We start from the raw sequence: 6,037 nt of genomic DNA on the forward strand, positions 1-6,037 counted from the left end.
GACTTGTGTGACCAATTAAAACTACTCGATTTATGAAATTTACTAAAAGGTCGTTTGGTAGCCACTGACCATTAAGAGCACCTTTAGTGGTGAAAGGGTTTTTTTTTTTTTTTTTTCCAAATTCTTTTAGGACCTTATAGGCTTCTAGTCCAAAATATGGGACAATACAACATATTTATTAACTCTACTAGTATTTTATACGCGCGAAAACTTATGCCCAATATTAAAATATTAATAAATACAAATAATTACAATGTATAATTCAAATTATATATACACAAATAATATATGTATTTTATACACACATATATGATTTACCATTAATAGAAATTTAATTAAAATATAATCAACCATTAAATTAATTATATAATAATTTTAATAAAATGACAATTAAAGAATAGGAAAAAGATATGATAGATATAGGTGTATGGTAATAATGATGGAGTTAAAAGTAACGGTGTTATAACGGTGTAAGGGTAGTTTTGTATAACAAGAATGTAGTAAGGACAATTTTGTCTAATAACATTGAAGTGTACAACATTTAAAGTAAAATGTACACATTTATTAGTATCCAAAAAGAGGGACATAAATCAAGGATATAACCCTGATTGAGACTTATTATGTTTTTAGATATGTTTTTCAATATTTTTTCTATATACGTATTATTTTAAGGTTGTGTTTGTTAGTCGTTGACTATCCAAAAGTCAACAAGATCAAAATGTAAAGTTTGATTCAAAAGTTTACTTCAACAAATATATGCCTTCAGTATGTTATATGTCTATGTGGTTGTATAGAAAGGTTTCAGAGACCAAAAAAAAAAGAGGCAATGACGACGACATGCAAATGAAGCAGTGGCAGGTCGACCGCCGCGACAGTGACGAAAACATAAAATATTATAGGGATAAACTACAAATGACAGTGACGAAATATTATAGGGATAAACTACAAATAAGTCACCGTACTATTTCGGAACAAGATAAATTACAAATAAGTCACCGTACTATTTGGGAACAAGTAATTAGGTCATCGAACTCAAATAACCTTTAAATAATTGAACTCGAAAAAACAAAGCAATTAAGCCATTAAAATCGGAAAAAAAAAAAAAGAACAATTAACTCATTTTTAAGATTTTCGGTAACAATTTCCGGCACAGGCGACCATTTCCGGCAATCGAGGAGTCGTCGCCGGTCGCCATTTCCGGCGAGGGCGACCAGTTGTTTCTAGTTGCCTTCCCGGCGAGGGCGACCATTTCTAGGACATGCGAAACTGACCTCAAACGCAAGTCCCAAATGCTCTTTTCTTATTTTTGCCACAATTTTAAAACGTTTCTATTTTTGTCTATCATTGGAAAAAGAGTCATATTTTTGTCATTAACCCTAATAATCTAATATATTATATCACCTTAGCTTGCTCAATTTCAAGTTATAAAATTACCTTAACAAGTTATAAAATTGTCTTAGTAATTTCATATATATTATCTAAAAAATGATGTGAAAGATAATGTGATTACCTCATGTCCTCTTCCTCAAAATTTTCACTTGGCCCTCATCCTTTTTTGATCCTTTTCCTAGTAAGGTTTCCGTTTGAACGTTCCGATGAGTTCCAAGTCGATACCGAGTAAAGGGATGGCGGAGCAGGGACGTTTGCTTTCGAGTTGTATCACTGCAAGCTCGTCGGCTTCAGAGGTGGTTGAGTTTTTAAGGATGTCTTCTTGACTAATGGACTTAAACGTGGACCAGAAAATATTGACGGACCGAGAAAATGAGAATTTGAAAATTGGAAAATGGAGTTGGACAAGAGGGTGGCTCGCATGGAAGAGAATGGTTCTTATGCTGCTGCAAGACTTGCAGCTAAGAATGGTGGGTTTGCTTTTGGCCTATGTATATATGCCCAATTTGTTTTTAATTGTGTATTTCAGATAAGTGACTATCGTGCTTTATACGTGCAATAAATGTGCAACAATTGTGCAATAGTTTTTTTAATTCAATCTCAAATATTTATTTCTACTGCAATGTCTTTCAATAGATTATGTATTATATGGTGAAAATTGCAGTTTTTACATTTGACTTGAAGAATTTTACTATTAAAATAAATGGGTGTCTTTTAAATCTAGAAATCTACTTGAAATGTGTCAAATACTACAAGTTGTGTTGTGTACAGAAATCATGTCTACATAATGGACTTCTTGGGACCATTAACTATGAGCTGGCTGCTGGGATCATTTTAGGAACAATTAGCATTGCTGATGAAATCCAAGCTTGCAATCTTTTCACCTTTTAGACTAAACTTAAACTATGAGATAAAAGATTAAAAGGTTTAAGTACTTGAGTATGGAGGTTCGTTTTCTTGAAGAGCGAATAAATTAATTAGCTTTAAAAGTTTTCAAATCAATTTCAGGAGTACAACATAGCAACGACATTATGAAATTATGAAAAAAGAAAACGCCTGAATAAAGAAATAACATCTCTTTAAACTAGACTTGTAGAACTGAAGAAAAGTAAACTCACTCCAATTTGAGAAAGAACATCTCGAGGCTCATCTTCAAAACTGCAGCTCAACTTTTGAACAAATGGCTAAGTCTCCATGGTAATCCTCAAGAAAGGTAGAGTTTTAGCTGATTGTGTCCAGCCCCTGGTTGCAATTTTGGTATCATCTTCTACGGGTAAACAAAAAGCTTTGGCACTTTTTTTTTTTTAAGGGAACAAATTAATTCATTAAATCAGCAGAGAAGAGAATCGACAAGAAAAGGGGGTGGACAATCAAGCCATTCCCCGCAACCTGACTCAGAAACGGCCTCCCTAGCAACAACATGGGCAGCCCGATTCGCAGATCGCTTAGCAAAATAGAAGTCAACATCACTAATCATGAATGCTACCTCTTTAATATCATCAATAATAAATCCAAAACTAGAAATAAAAGAGTCTAGCGTAAAGCAAAATAAACTAGTTGTGAATCAGTTTCGACATCAACATCCCCCATACCTGTTCCAATTAACCAGCTGAGTGCCTCCCGAATACAGATTGCTTCCGCCACCTTTACATCATAATTCCCCAGACGTCGCTCCCCTTTGCAGGCTAAGAACCGGCCTTCATCATCACGGAGGACCCATCCTAGCCCCAACATATTGTTCGCTTCGTCAATAGTAATATCTGTATTTAATTTAATCCTACCAACTTGTGGCCTCTTCCATCTCTGTTCAATACCACGACCAGCATGATTTATTCTCTCTGAATCGCACGCCACCCTCCAGTTTTCAAGGAACGATAGTGCCAATATCAAAAGCTTTGGCACTTCTAATCTGCTTAATTTTCTATCCTCCAAACTTATTAAAAGCTCACGTAACCTTTAAAAAGATAACCATAATAAGATACCAATATCAAGTTTTGTAAACCAACAGCCTTTAAAATTCATCATTTTAAGTCATGATTGAATACATGCACTCACTAAGTTAACACCGCCTTTACCTTTCATTATTTTTTAACAATCGTCAACTGTAGTTTATCTTCTGAAATGGATGAGTTAGATTAATCATCACTTTTATTATAACATTTAACCAAACAAGTTAATATTATGTTACCCTACAAACTAAACACATAAAATAATTTCAAAACTTAAAATTTGACGTTATCTTTCAAAAGATAATATTTTTTAAAAACCTGTCGTTACTCCTCAAAAAAAAATAAAAAAAAATAAAACCTGTCGTTACCTTTAAAAAGATTATCATATTAGAACAATCATAATAAGATAATCTCATGTTTTAGGAACCTATCGCCCTTAAAATTAACCATTTTAAAAGTAAGTCACAATTGAATACACTCACTAAAGTAATAACCTTTTTTTTATTCATTAGTGTTTACGTGTCCTCAATCGTTGATCTTCGCAAATAGATGAATTAGTCTACTTATAACATTTAGCCAAACAAATTATTATATTCTACCCACCAAACTAAATACATAAGATATATAATTTTAAAATCTTACAATTCGATGTTATCTTTGAAAAGATAACCTTTAAATATATAATTATATTAAAATTATATTAAAATAATCCTAATAAGATTATCTTGACGTTTAATGAACCAATTACCCATCAAATCCATCATTATAAATGTAAACCATGATGGAATTGATTTAACGAACAAGCTAATATTATATTCTACCCTCCAAAATAAACACACATAAGATAATTTTAAAATATTAAAATTCGACATTATCTTTCAAAAGATAGTATTAAAATAATCATAATGAAATATATAATTTCATATCTTGTAAACCAACTGCCGGCCTTAAAATGAATCATTTTATAAGTCGTGATTGAATACACTTTTTTTTTTAATACACAATAGTAATTCCCCCTTCTTCTTTTTTTCATTAGTGTTTACTAATCCTCAATAGTTGTCACATTTTTCTTAAATGGATGAATTAGATTATCCCTCACTTTTACTTTTAACATTTAACCAAACAAGTTATTATTATATTCTACCCACCAAATCAAACATAAGATATTTTTAAAATCTTAAAATTCTATATTATCTTTTAAAAGATAATATTTTATTAAAATCTAACAGTGTTTTAAATAGATGATCATGTTAGCATAATCATACGAATTACGAAGTCTGACGTTTTATGAACTAATCGCTCATCAAATCCATCATAATATTTTGTTTGGGTGATTCTGAGACCGCTCAATGTCACTATTTCACGTGTTGCTTGGCGATACCAATAGGGCTATGTCAGAAATATCTAAAGTTGATGATGAAGAATCTATAAGTTTAGCTTCCAAAGATGCAGGCTGTGCATATGTTGCACCTCCATTGCACGATCTTCATGTTAAATTGTGTTTTAATTTTGTGATAAACTTTCTTTCATCCGCCCTGCCCGGGGTACAATGTGGAAAATAAAAGACTTTTTGCCCCCAATATTTTGATGCTTGGAGGGTTGCAATTTCGTACTTGCTAGCATAGATTCTGGTTCATTTTTTCGTCCATATATTGTCCAGGTAGTTTTAATTTTTTGAAAATGCTGTTTTTTATGGATTCTAATATCTTAGATAAATTCAAAAATATAACAATAACAAGTATGCTTAAAATGAATAGAACCATCGATCTTGTGATTAATAAAATAATAATCTATAGGAAAAAGTGTCAAATATGTCACTGAACTTATCGCTTTTGTGTAATTAAGTCATTGAACTTAAAAATATGCAATCCAACTATCAAACAAGTAAAATATGTGCAATTAGAACATTAAGAAAAAATAAAAATTAGATGCTTGAAAATTTGTGATTTTGATTTTTGATACTTGAAACATTGTATTATAAATTATTTTATTTTTAAAAATTAAAATCCGTCATTCGATCTGTAACCAATTTGTCACATAAATTTATGATCTATAAAAAATATATGATATATTATAAATGTTCCTGTAAGAAAATTAAAAGCAATAAGCATTAATATAAGTTAGTGAAATTTTGTAAGAGTTATTAAGAATTTTAATGACTTTTATAAATTTTTTAGAATAAAAGTGTTTTTAAAAGTGAATAAAATTTTATAAATATATATTTGTGATATGAGATTTTTTTAATTATAGATCCTTACCACATCTATACAAATGTAGAAAGAATCTATGAAATTATACATGGTCTATAAAAAAATGATATATTATAAATGTTCTTGTATTTAATGCCATTTCAACGATTTTGTTGACGAAGGACAAAAAATGATCCTACCGCAGTAAAACTAAAACCAAATGAGAATGTTCTAATATAAAGAAGACTAAAAGTCAATTATTGCCAAAGATCTTGTGGTTTAGTAGCACCTGGTGTCCTGGTTAACACTCCCACATGGATAATGGGAGTGAGTTCTAGCCTAAGTGGAGTCAACTGTTGACATCTAATCTGTAAAAGACATTTGGTTAAGGTATATGACCTTTTTTTTTTCTTTTTTTTTTTTTAACATTTGGTTCAATTCATTTAAGGTTACCTAGCTAGTAAATATATGACTTTTTTTTCTTTTTCTTTTTTTTTTTTTTTTTTTTTT

This window comes from Ipomoea triloba, chromosome 10 (assembly GCF_003576645.1).
Source record: "Ipomoea triloba cultivar NCNSP0323 chromosome 10, ASM357664v1".
Lineage (NCBI taxonomy): Eukaryota > Viridiplantae > Streptophyta > Magnoliopsida > Solanales > Convolvulaceae > Ipomoea > Ipomoea triloba.